The following is a 14,248-nucleotide window of genomic DNA, read 5'->3' as shown; positions in this document are numbered from 1 at the left end:
AAGAAATGACATCAGCCAAAAGTTTTGAAAGCACCATTTTACAAGTCATAAACTTATCGTATTGCATTTACTTATAATGAAAGCTATTGAGAAATGTGTTTTAGTCTCTTTCAAAAATTCCACACTGTATCTTCAAATCTTGTGAAATTGGAAACATCGAAAACTTCTTTACGACCTTACGGAGAAAAAGTGAAATTGATTTAATATTATGGGTGTAAAAAAAGTTTGCGAAAACATTACGCGGAATTAACCGCTGCAGCAGTTAATTTGACAATGTCAAGATGTAAAACTAACTGCTGTGTCTAGTAACTCAGCATTTTGTGAGTTCCCACACACTTTTTTTACATCCAGAATGTTAACTCAACTTTTCTTTTTTTTTTCGGTGTACATGTATGAGCTTCCAAGTCTCGCCAACGGAGATTTTCCCAGAAAAGGGAAAGCTAATTGCGATCCGCGGAATCGGCGGGCCAACAATGGAAGGACGATAAAATCGAAAGTCAAGCGAAACAGAGACAGAAATAAAGTCCAGCAACAATTAGGCCGCATGCCAGCTCTTACACGGCGGCGATAGGTTCCATATCCAAACGACCAACTTAAATGGCACTCTGCCCGTACACAATTGTAGCATCGGCGGAGGTGAAAGTGGCGGTTTTTTTTCTCTTTTCCTCATTTTTGGCTTCGTTTACGCCTTTTTCACTGATTTGCAAAGCTCCCGTCTAACGATGTATTGTCGGGCGGTAATAGTCTGCACTTTCTAGCCGAGTAATTAAGGGCATTACTATTACTGTGCGGCGAGAGCTGCAAAGCTCACATGATTTAATGGCTGCACAGAGCTCGCGGATCGCGGATTCGGGCCACCGGTCCAATTTGTCATCCACGGATAGAACCTCCCCCTCCCCCTCCCCTCCTCCCCCGGGCGGGTAACTTTTTGCCCACGCCACAACCAGAGCATAACTGGATGAGAGCCGTGCAGGACTGCTATCCGCTTAAGGGTGACAATTGAATTAACACGAGTACTGGATCCTGATTAATGCCACATGTAGAGTTATCAGCTTTGGATTAATAATAACCCTCTGAAATTTAAGTATGTCAAATTAGAGCAATGAGGATACGGGCTATCAGGCGGGGTATAAATTGGACTACATTTTGCCATTTAGAACTACACCTAAAAAAAGAGGTGTAACATCCCAAATGTTAAAAAAATGTGCGAAAACACTTGGATGTTGTGATTAACCCTCTGGTGTTAAATTAACATCCTAATACGTTACTTTTACATCCCAGGATGTTACTTTAACACAGGAGTGTTAATCACAACATCCAAGTGTTGTCACACATTTTTTTAACACTTTTTTTTTTTTGGTGTACAGTTTCTAGCTCATGTTAGGAACAACATACATGCCGAGGGGGGGGGGGGGGGGAGGCAGATGAGAGTATTGGCCTGATTTATAGATTTTTCTCGAGATGCCTTTAATCTTCCCAGCTCTAACCCTTTGATCGAGCCACCCCTAATTCATTAACAATCAGTATCAGTTCGTATCGTGTTGCACTCGGTAATAAAATAGAAAATCTTTTTGCGGGAAAAAAAAAAAAAAAAAAATCAATTGGAGGTGTAATTTATGCGAGTGAATTTAAAATCGCCGTATTTTCTCCCGAAAACGAAGCACAGTTTGAAAAGCGAGCGTACATTCGGCGAACTGTTGTACTGAAAGCTTTAAATTGATCCTCGAGAGATTAAGGGGGGAAAAGATAAAAACACCGGCTAGGGATAAAAAAACATAAATCTAAGTTGCTCGCCATCGTCCCGCCCGGGAATTCGGTTCCGCGACTCGTCCTACTCGAACCGGAACGGCCCACGCGAGCCGTTGTAAGGTAAAACGTCGTATGTACCTTCAGGCTTTGCCAAATTGACTTTGCTAAAATACAAATTTTCGGGGAGCCTCGTATATATGTTTCTCCCAATTTTCTAGAAAATTTCATGCACAATTTAATCTAAATTAACTGAAAAGTTCAAAGAAAAATATACATAAATCTCCACGAAAATTAATTTTATATACGGGGAAATTTGGCAACATCTGTATGTTCATGCAGCGTTTTTCCTTAGCACGGCAGTTTTAACATCACTCCATTTTTTATTCCCAAGGATCAAGCGCCATCACGTGATCGAATGGATCGACGCTCTCCTCCAGGGGCGTTGTGTGCTTTGCGATATATCGATTGCTCTGCCACTTAAACCTATGGATAAGATCGATAAGCAGGGTTTTCGCGACGAAAGCCTTAATAATCGATTCTGTGCCATAGCTTCAAATGGGGATATATCGATAATCGATCATTAACGCCTCGCCACTGCTCTCCTCCTCTTCATCACGGCTGGGATTAAAAAAAATAATGAATTCGTTTTCTCCGAATACTGGAAATTGCCGCTTGTTTGTTGATTGACTATTTAATTTAATTAAGCTTAAATACCACAACAAAATGGAGGAAATATAGATCAAGGTTTTTTGCCGTCTCTCTTGTTGGATGATCAAAATGTGGAGGCGTTGATGCGAGTGAAAGTTCTCGTTCAGAGAAAAATTATTTTTATTGATCCCATTTTTGCGACGTGTTCAACCCGCATTGAACCCATGGGAACAGAGGCTGTGTTTTTTTCTTCTGTTTCGACCTTTCTGTTGCACTTTCTATTGGGTTTATTTTGCACCTTTCGTACTAAAATACATGTGGTGTGTTCCCGGAAACACACAAGTGAGTTTACTAGACTACTTTTTGTGCTCCTTTTGGCATGCTTAGTTACAACTCAGGGATCCTGGCCACATAACGGTGTGCTGTTGGCAATTCACCATTTGTACAAATCATGTGCTGAGTGAAATTATGGTTAGGAACCAATCATCAGAATGTTTACATTCGCAACATGATAAACTTGTCGTTCTCCCCACAAAAGAACGTAACTAATTTTAATGTTGCCAAAATACCCCTTGCATATCACATATTAACAAGGATACTTTTGGGCATTTATAACTGAAAATTTCACTGATTTTTCTTCCAATCCCATACAAAAATCAGACAAATTTTGGACAAAGATTACGCAGGTACATTCTTGTGAAAAATTCAATTTATTGTTTGAATCGATTTTGCAACCTTGGAATTGAGTTACTTTCCTCTGTTCGGGAAACGACGAACTTTTCCATTCGGCTGATTTTGGCGAAATTCGTGTACTATAGAAAGAGCATAGATTTTACTCCCACTATCTAAAAGATGGATCGCATTTAGCAAATAAGGACTAGCGCGACCACAGTGTTTTCAAAATCGTGCAACTTCCTCTTCCCTTTCAAAAATACTCATTATATGTAGAGTATTGAAATTTACACAATTATGCGTTTTAATATTGACAATTTTTTGCTGGGAACCAAAAACTATTTGTTATTCTGAGAGATTCTTTAGATAAGTATACAGAGGCAAAATTTGTGCAACACTGTAATCGCGCTGGATCCTTTTTACTAAATGCGACCCAGATGAGAGTCTCCCTCCACTGAAAAATAAGTTACGGCCTATATAGACATATTGCCCGTTCCGGGCTCGGAGGCTGGCAGTTCCGGGTGCTGAAGCCGTAGCTTAGATTGCTCCGGGTGCAACACCCGGAGTTTTCGGCCTCTGAGCCCGAAATGTGGACGATATGTCTATTTGGCACGTAAGTACGGCTTCCAGCTGGCCGATTATTGAAATTTATAGACAAAGCTATAGACAAAGAAGACATAAGAAGTATAGGGCGATCCTATTGGTTGAAATGGGTAGTTCTTCATAGACTAAGGGGGTAAATGATGGACTAACTATCGGGTCTCTCGTGGGTTGCCGTTAGTTAGTCCATGGACTAACTGCTTCCTCTGTCCATTGCAACCACCCGCTTCCACCAATAGGATCCCTCCATATCCTCTTTGTCTTCTTTGTTTATTGCTTTGTCTATCAAGTTCAATAATCAGCCCGCAAGGCTGGAGTTTTTTTTATCAGTGTCGATCGATAAAACAAAGAGCGATATGCGATATGATGATGATGCGAACAAGCGGAGACTTTATGAGTGGAGCACAAGTGAGTGACTGGTCATAGAGGTCATGTTTAATTGAAAAGAGAAGTGTGTTGAACCCACCGGAGTGACGCGAGCGGCGCGCGGCGGCCGGGCCAGCGTGCAGCGCGCGCTCGAGCGCGACGCGCGAGGACCCGTTTTTTCTCTTCGCAGAAATATTGCATTCGTCCAGACTTCCATCTTCCTTTACATTCCTCCTCCTCTTCCCACTTTCCTCATTTTTCTCCCATCCACTTCCGCATTGGGGCCTGCCCGATACCGCGGCCCTTACATGGGCTGTGAGAAGGATGGACCAGCAGTCTTAAGATCCAAAAGTGGATTTCGCACTTGCTCAGTGTTCATGTCGCACGAATCGTCGATTTCCGGATGAAAGAACGTAACTTCATTCCAAAGTTCCAAAGTCATTCCACAGTACATGGGATGTGAGAATTCAACAAGCCAAGTTGTGTGACCAGCAATCTTAAGATCCAAACATGGATTTCGCACTTGCTCAGTGTTCATGTCACACAAATCGTCGATTTCCGGATGAAAGAATGTAACTTCATTCCAAAGTTCCAAAGTCGTTTTAAAGAACATGAGCTGTGGGAAGGACTGGGCCAACAGTCTTAAGATCCAAACGTGGATTTCGCACTTGCTCAATGTTCATGTCACACAAATCGTAGTTTTCCGGATAAAGAACGTTGCTTCATTCCAAAGTTCCAAAGTTCCAAGTTCCGAAGTCATTCCAAAGTACATGGGCTGTGAGAAGGATTGGACCAACAATCTTATGATCCAAACGTGGATTTCGTACTTGCTCAATTTTAATGTTGCACAAATCGTCGTATTGCGGATAAAGGAACGTAACTGAATTAGAAGTTTGCAACATTGCCTCAAACAATTCGGTGTTCTACAAAAATGTACCTACGCAATGTTTGTTCGAAATTATTATCATTTTTGCAAGAAATCAGATGATAAATTGGTGAACGTTTCAGTTAGAAATGCCCAAGATTCCAATTTGCGAGCGGACTTCAGACAACATTGAAATGCACAATAAACAACAGTCACACAACAATGTGCAACAGTCATCACTCTTACTTCGGCTATTGACCTACCTACATGGTGGATGATGAGCTTCGGGTGACGTCATGAGCCAAACAAGTTTCCCAAACTTCGGCTTAATTGTTTGCCAAACGAAACTGCCAACACGGAGTTAACCAAGGAGGTAGGTCAACAGTTGTTGTCCCGAAAGTAAAAGCTTCCACCATTGCCAAGATACCAGTTGAGGGTCTCTTGTCTTTGTAGACTTAGAACCAGCTTAAGAGCTGCATAACGCCTAAGATGGCTGAGTAAAACGGGATGGATCTGCCAGTGACCATTCTCTCCCTTTAAGAGTACTCTACATCGCAGACGAGAAATCACTCTCCTTAAACTGAGTCCGAATTTCAGTCTCGCTAGAGCGAAGCCTGGACTGATCCACCGGTATGGAGCCGCTGGCAGGGAGCGTAATTGAGTTATCAGTCTGATTGAGCTATCAGCGAAATACGGGCGAGTGGCGACCGATAGAAATTAGCCGCGAACACGACACCAACCGTCATGTCAACGTCGGCAAACCCGCGTCAAAAACCACTTTTTTCCCGTGGACTCGTCCCGGAATCCTTGCACAAACCGGCAGCGCTGCGTCCGATACTGGCAGCGCGAAGACACTTTCTCTCGTCAGCGTGGCTGCAGCAGCCGGTGACATTGGCTGCAAAAAAGAATCCGGGCTAAAATACGCTAAGTTGTGCCCCTGGACAGCGTTGCCGGCTCTTCGATCTTGAACGTTGCTCGGTAGGGGAAAATGGGTGGTTATTGTGGCTGTTTGGTGGCTGCGGGTGAAGGTGGAGACGGAGATTACCACGGTGGAAAAGACTGAGTCATCGCCGATTGATCTCGATTAATCTGTCCCGTGCCGTCGGTCTTCAATGGCCGATGCACCGCCGAAACAAAAAGCCGGGGAACTGGAGGTTCTTAAGGACCAGGCACACCTGCGAGTTACAAGCGCTTGTTGAAAGTGAAACACCAATAGGCGAGGAGAATTTCGATAGATGGACGTCTAGTGAAAAATGCTAGGAAACTGAAGATTCTTAAGGCCCAGACAGACCTGCGAGTTACAAGCGCGTGTTGAAAGTGAAACACCAATAGGCAAGGAGAATTTCGATAGATGGACGTCTAATGATGAAAGCTAGGACACTGAGGATTCTTAAGGCCCAAACAGACCTGCGAGTTACAAGCACTTGTTGAAAGTGAAACACCGATGGGCATAGAGGATTTCGATAGCTCGACGTCGAACACTCAAAATCCTGGTTTCCTACTGATGTGTCCCTTCCAACAAGGGCTTGTAACTCGCAGGTGTATCTTGGCCTTATAGGAGGATTGATAGTTCAACGTCGAGTGATCGAAATCCTGGTTTCCTATTGGTGTTTCACTTTCAACAAGCGTTTGTAACTCGCAGGTTTAGCTACCGTTTTAGAGTCTCTTCTTCAGAGATGAAGAGAGACTCTCCACTGGCCTCTTTGCGACAGGTGGAAAATTCTACTTACGGGGATTCAACACACCTTCCTTACGGACAATTATAAGGGAGCAATCGTCATCATTCTTTTTTTGGCTGTTGATCTGCCTACTATTGGTGAATGATGAACTTCCTGTGACGTCATGAGCCAAACAAGTTCACTGAACTTTGGTTTAATAGCAAATCGAAAAACTTAACACGTTGGTGAACGTGCATTTAGTAGGTAGGACAGCAGTAGAATGTTGGAACCCCGAAAGTAAATGTTCCCATCATTGCCAGGATACCAATGAAGGGTCTGTCTTTGTCTCTGACCTCTATGGATAGAGCGCGGACACTTAGTCTTAAAAATACCCTTCAGATTTACAAATAAAGAAAAAAAAGAAGAGAAAAAAGAAAAAAAGAGGAAGGAATGGCGGCTACTCTTTATTGGGAGGGCCCACGTGTGACGATTATCTCCCACTCCACTTGTCATCAATCTTTTCCAGGGTACATACAGGTGTATGTTGGAAAAATTTCTTCGAGTGAATCGCGCCAAACTGGTACCTATCAATAGTATGGATATTGGGTATGTGCAGAGCATGGAGGAGGGAAGTATGCCGAAAAAGGAAAGGAATGAAGGAAAAAGGAAAGAAAAGGATAGGATGTCCTAAATGGAGATGTTGCATGTGTGAGGAATTTGCGATTTGACTGTTGATTCTGATGTAAAAGTTTGCGAGAAAAACGATGGTGACAATTGTTTTCTCTTAAATCAACTCCCAAGCTCAAAAAAAGCTCTCAAGTTGAGGCCGAATGAAATGAAGGGGATATCCCACGCTATTGTGAGAGTCCACCTCTACATCAAGACAAACTCTCCATGCAAAGATAGGGAGCAAATACATTGACAGGACTGCCACTTTATTTGGGGACTCTAAAACTAAAAACACGGCAACCCTGCCAATGTATTTGCTCCCTATCTTTGCATGGGGAGTTTGTCTTGATGTAGAGGTGGACTCTCAGGCTAGCGTGGGATATCCCCTCCATTTTGGCCTCAACTTGAGAGCTTTTTTTGAGCTTGGGAGTTGATTTCAGAGAAAACCAGTGGCACCATCGTGTTTCTCGCGAACTTTTACAGAAGAATCAATAGTCAAATCGCAAATTCCTCACACATGCAACATCTCCATTGGGTTTCCCTTATGGAAGGAGCAGATGGCATCCAATTAGAGGCTGGAGGGATGGGATTGATGCAGAAATGTTGATTTAGAGATAAAATAATGAGTAAATTCACATTTTTTGGCTGTATTGCTCGCGTGCAACAGACCCATTGTATCAATCAATTTGGATACCTTCGAATGGAGTTACGTTTCTTTGTCCGGGAAACAACGAGTTCATACGTGGTTTATACCCAAAGCGGAGGAAGAGTCGGACGATCCGCGACCACTGCGCGCAGGAAAGTCGAGTCGGCATGAAAACGGCCGGCGTGGCGCGGCGAGACGCCATCGATACAAATCTAATTTCCAGTATCCGCAGCGGCGCAGCCCGATAAACGGCGACCGACTAAACGGACGAATTTTATAGGCAGGTAAGTAAGTGGGATAAGGTACGAGCCGAAACACAATACGCCCGTAATTACGCCCGGTCTCCGCAGGGAGGCGCGCGGATGTACGCAAGAATGAAAACGAAACTTATGTGGAGTGATGAATAGTGGCGCTGCCAATTACTCCGCGGCCGTGACCTGCAAAATCACTCTGTGCTTCCGCGTCCAAATCGCACTGCCTCCTGTCAATCTTTGCCCCCGTCCGGCCGGTGTCCCGGTACCCAAGACGTGGACAAAATTCGTGATGGATCCGTTGAGTCGAAAACGAAATTCGGCGAGTAATTTGAAAATAGCCCCCCTGAAAGGTATCTGATTGGGTTCCTCCCGGAAGAAGGCGGCGTGGACGTCCAGTAAAAGGTTGGCTGGAGGGAGTGGAGGGGGAGATCAGACGGTGTAATCTGCCCGATGATTTGTGGGAGGATCGATTCCAATGGCGATTTGGAGTCGCAGAGCGCTCTAGTGCGCTGAGGTAGCGGCTTGATATGTATGTATTTGAAAATAGCGCACTCACCGAGATTATTAATGAATCGTATTCGATGCATCAAACAGGTGAGATTGTATCGATATCGATTGGTTCAACACGTAAACGTAGCCTCTCGAGTCAATTGAGTAATCTGAGGAAACGGGTTTTGTGATAGATTTTTGTACTCATAAGTACAAAACGGCAATGAAGAGTGAAATTGTTAGGAATTTTGTCATTTTCAGCTGTCTCAACTTGAATCCTAAAATTTTTGTTTCTTTTTGTGAAAAAAGTAAGTTTGTAAAAATTGTTTAGCTTCAATACGTAAAAAGAATGCATATTTGACAAGTAGACCAACGTTTAAAAAAAAGATCCAACTTTTTTGAAAAATAAAAGAAAAAAAAGATGGGGGTTAAAAGCAGAAGGCAGAATTTGAAATCAGTGCGCTTGTATAAAGATGAGAGCTTTTCAAATTTTTACTAACGAACTGATGCGCTAAGATATTATTACCTAAAGTTTTGGTGTATTTTAAAAATATTTTAGCCTCTTTTCCTTGGTTGCATAGCTCCTTCGTGCTAATTAGTTAACATGTTGCTCTAATTAAATCCTTCAGAAGTCCAGAACATTGTTAGGCCTTGTCTCCACGGGGCGTTTCATGGGATTTTTCCCAAGTTCGAATAGCAGGATTGAAACTTCTGGGATTTTTCCCAGTTACCGTCTCCACGGGACGAGGCTCATACGGCCCTGCGACTGGGAAGATAACTTACTTAAAGTCGAGTATTTAGCCGGGATTAAAATAATAATTGCACTCAATTGACAATTAGACACATTATTTTAACTAAAAAAACATTAACAATGGAGTAATCAACAAAATATCGCACAATTCGTTTACACTTCTTATTCTTCTCTCAAAGGATCCTAAGGGTAAAAGGACCATACTTGGTACTGGGAAAAATATTGATTAACTCAATATTTTTCCCAACTTCGTAAGTGGGATTTTTCCCTGGGACAAATCTCGTGAAACGGCCCGTTGAGACAAGGCCTTTAAAGCCCCTATTTGCGGGAATTTTGCTTATGATTTTGATGCGATCGGACGTACACCACGCACAAACTATACGTTCCTTCATTGGATGTTGCACGCATCATTGCTGCCTGCTGGCAGACAGGGGAATGCTTCGTCATCTTTGAACGATGAACATGAGAAAAAATAGAGTTTTTTTACTATGTCACGTTTTTGGGGGCAAAAAAGAGCAAACCGTGGGCAGAGGATGCATGGAATTACGATAGCACTGCCCAGACAACGCTGTCGCGTGACTCCTGAGGAAGAACAAACAGATTTTTTGAGACCACGCGCTCCAAGAGTAGGAATGCCCCGCGGTTTGCGTCTCATACAGAGACGAATACCGGTACAGTTATGCGTGTATCGAACACACGTGCCCGCGTTGCCACGCTGGTTCGATTCCCTTGTCTTCAGTGGGAATGCTACAAAATACACTCTTAGATATTTTCGTTGGTTATTTTGATCTGTATTATTTACGAGCAGTGTTCGTAACTCACATGCGCCAAAGCGCCAAATACGCCTAAGAAATCGGCCATGGCTCCTAAAAAATAAAGGCTCTGCGCCAACGTGGCCCCTAAAAATTGCCCCCTAAAATTCTGGATTTTTATAGAAAGTCACATAAAGAATGAGAAACAACCCTATTTGAATTAAAAAAACTCAGAATTTTCAGCGCACTACACGTGAAAGCTTTTTCTATTCTTCACGATTTCATTCTTGGTACTTTTGTCTTCCCCAGTTACAGCTACTTACTGGTTCTGTTCCGAAAACGTCTTGCGTCTAACTTTCCACTAAATGCGCCGTAATATATAGGCATAAAGTCAATTTGGCCCCTAAAAAATCTTCAATGGCGCCTAAAAATCGGGCTTTATGCGCCACATGCCTCCTAAAACTCAAAGGTGAGTCTCGAACACTGTTTTCGAGTATCCTTTGTTCGGCATACTATGAATGACACTGAACGGAAAAAACGATAATAAAAACGATATATAGTTCTGAGCACTAACCGTTTAGATCAAATGAAGCCAGCTAGTATGGCAGTATTGCTGAGCCTTAAAACTTTAAGGTCCAGCCCTACAGACTGTAGGTCTCAGCAGTGCTGGCATATCAGTTGGCTCCATTCGATCTAAACAGTTAGTGCTCAGCACTATATCGTTTTTTCTGTGTATGGTCCAAGGCATGCATTTTACAGAAGAAAGAATGCGTGAGGAAGAAGTATTTCGTTCCATTTCACGTAGAAATTTCCAACTCTAGTAAAATACAAATCGCATGGCACAGTCAAATCTATTGCAGTGCTTTATTTAAACTAGATAAGTGCATTTAGGTCCCCGAAAAGGGTCATGAAAGCGTTTAATTACGATAATGGACATATCGTTCCCCAAAATAGGACCACTCAACTTACTTATGAATTAAGAAAAATACTTGTAATTTTTTATTGAAGCATCGTCTACCTTACATCATTTAAACGTTCCTAAGCGAAACGAGACACTTTATTGATCGAGGCTCATAACTTTTAATGCATTGAAAACTCAGGATTTTAGAGTGGTCTAACACCGTTACCTACTGAGGCTAGTGTTATCCGTAATGTCCTTGACTTTCAGGTGCACGCTGTTGAGTAGTTGCTTGGTTTTATTCTTCCGTTGTTTATTTTTCTTCATTCATTTGTGTATGGGTTAATTGATATTTTTTCATCCGGGGATAAGTTTCAAAATCACGTGGATTGAAAATGTTGTTGGTCATGTGTGGTGAAATGAGTTCAGGATTAATTAGATGTATTCCATTTTCTAAGTTGAAACAATTTGGAATCATCATGGAGAAAAGACAAAAAAAGGGAAGACTTATAATTCTATAGCCTTTGGTTTGCTTATTTTGGCCTACTAGATTTATAAAAACAGTGCTCACTGTTTTCGTGAAAGTTAAAAAGTCTATGACACATACCTAGCCTTTATTTTCAGCCACAAGCATTCAAAGCGAGATCTTCAATAAGTTGTTTACACTATGAAGCTCAACTTTGTTGGGTGTACTAAAATGAAACAGAATTTTTATTCTTATTTTTTATGTGACAATCTGAAATCATAATACCTATCACCTCGTTTCGTAGATTTAGAAATCATCGTTTCACTTTTAACTCGGAGACATGATCGACCTTTTCCATCAAGAAAAAATGAAATATTATGAATGAATCCGGTTCAACAAATCTCTCTTCAACATAACTAATTTCAATGAAAAATCATTATAAAAATTGGAGAATCAACAATTCAGTAGATGAAGTAAATGCTGTGGTGAGAGATTGAAAGAAAAAAGGCAATGCATTCTGTATTAAGAATAAGCCAACATGAAACCATTCTTCAAAGTCCTACGAAAAAGAAAATTCACAAAATCTACAAATTTTGAGTTTATATGGAAATCCTGTGTGACAATAAACCGGTTTTGATCTAGAGAAATTTGTCGCTGAAGATTGACTTGGACAATCAAAGAAACCGTAGCACAATCACCGAGAGACTTTAACGCAAGGATAGAAAAAACAACAGGACTTTGACTATTGATATCTTTCACTGCTTTTTACAGTACATCCTGTTAGTTATTTTTATTTTGTGTCATAAATAAGCCAACACGTAACCATTCTCAAAACCCTTACAAAAGAGAAAATTCGATAAAACTCACCAATTTTTAGTTAGATGGGAAATCCGGCGCGAAGATAAATCAATTTTAATCCAGAGAAATCGCTCGCTGAAGCTAGTTCAGCACAATCAAAGAAACCGGAACTGCATCACCGAGAGACTTTAACGCGAGGATAGCAAAAACGACAGGACCTCGTTGCTATCTTTCACTGCTTAAATTTACAGTATGTCCTGTAAGTTATTTTCATTTTGTGTCGATCCGTCGAGCGTCAAGCCGGCTCTCGGAAAGGGTACACGAAAAAACAAAAAAACACACACACACTGTCAATCGTTATCAGTTCGCGGATTTCGAACACTTGCACTCACTTTGCACTGTAAGAATTGAGTTGAGCACGCGATGTAACGTATAAAAGCGAATTGCGAGGGGGCAAAAAACCGCGCGAACACACAACTGGGAGGGAAAAAAGTGCACTGGACTCGGTTGAAAAAATCTTCGCGACGCGGCGTGGCGCACTGAGGGTCGACTCAGTAAATACCTTCCTGGCCTACTAACTTACTGCTCGGCGCAGGCGCGGACCGAGCGAGGCCCGAACGGAATCAGCTGTACTGAGGACTGGTCGAGTGGGGGATTATGAAAAGGGGAGGGGGGAGCGGAATTGAAACCCAACCGCGATTCATTCATATCTGGTGTGTAGTTAACGGGACCCCACTGTCGCTGTCAACGCTTCTTTCCCCGGGCTCCTCGCCGTTTCATTAAAATATGTCCTGATGAAATTAAAACCTGTCACGGCCCGCCGCGGCGTTCCGTCGCGGAAAAATCACAATGCCACATAATCGATACGTTTCCGATACATAGGGCTGCCAGGAATCTCGAGATTTTCCCCTGCTCGATGGCGTCCACCGTTTGGCGAGCGTCCGTGTTGCCGGGTCCTTCGAGGATTCTTGGAAATTTGTTTTCAGAACTGTACTGCCGTGCTAAGGAAAAACGCCGCATGAACCTTCAGGTGTTGCCGACTTTCCTTCGATAAAACATAAATTTCCTGGTAAACTTATGAGCATTTTTCTCCCAATTTTCCAGATGATTTTTCTTGCAATTTCACCTAAAGCTCCTGGAAATTTCAAAGAAAAATATTCATAAATTTCCTTAAAAATAAGCATTTTATCGAAGGAAATTTGACAACTCTCGAATGATCATAAAGCTTTTTCCTTAGCACGGCAGTAAACAACTAGGCAAGGAAAAACGCCGTATGAGCATTCGAATTTTGCCAAATTTTCTATCAGAAAATATATATTTTTGAGGAGAGTTATGGACGTTTTCCCTTCAAATTTTCATGAATTCTATGCGAAATTGTGAAGGAAATAATCTGTAAAAATTGAGAGAAAAATATCATTAAGTTTACCAGAAAATTCGTGTTTTATTAAAGGAAATTTGGCAACGCCTGAAGGCTCATACGGCGTTTTTTCTTAGCACGGCAGTAGGGACGTAAATAATCAACGGTGAGCATGTAAGCGTATCTAGGAGCCTTTAAAAAAATAGGCATTTTCGTCCTTCCACCAGAGCCTGGGGATTTAATCGAGTATGATTGCTATATTTTTACTGTGATACCACTATTCGACCACGCGAGAGCGCGTCTTGCCTACACTAAAAATTGAAGGCGAAATTACGTGCCTTTAAAGAGACCTTTCTCCGCCCGGTAAGTATATATCTTTCGTGTATGTTCTGAGTATGATTGTCATTGCACTGTAATACCACTATTCGACCACGTGAGAGCGCGTCTTGCCTACACTAAAAATTGAAGGCAAACTGATATCGCTTTAAAGCAACCTTTCCCGATCGGTAAAAACAACTTTTTTGTGTATGTTCCGATAAGTTTCCCTTTCCACGGTGATGCCACTATGTGAGAACGCTTCTTGCTTATACTAAACATCAAAGTCGAACTA

At 42.0% G+C, this 14,248-nt stretch overlaps 1 protein-coding gene across 1 annotated transcript in view; it reads right to left on the bottom strand.

The window, feature by feature from the left end:
* Nucleotides 1–12,928, bottom strand: part of LOC109032622 (transmembrane serine protease filzig) — a 110,058-nt gene extending 97,130 nt beyond the window's left edge. The window contains 1 exon segment of the mRNA XM_019044853.2: nt 12,351–12,928. The gene's annotated coding sequence lies outside the window, so the exon portion shown is untranslated.
* Between the last annotated feature and the right edge of the window lie 1,320 nt (nt 12,929–14,248).

The sequence above is a fragment of the Bemisia tabaci genome, chromosome 8 (genome assembly GCF_918797505.1).
Source record: "Bemisia tabaci chromosome 8, PGI_BMITA_v3".
NCBI classification, from domain to species: domain Eukaryota; kingdom Metazoa; phylum Arthropoda; class Insecta; order Hemiptera; family Aleyrodidae; genus Bemisia; species Bemisia tabaci.
Note: the sequence above shows the minus strand (reverse complement) of the source record. Positions and strands in the feature narration are given on the sequence as shown.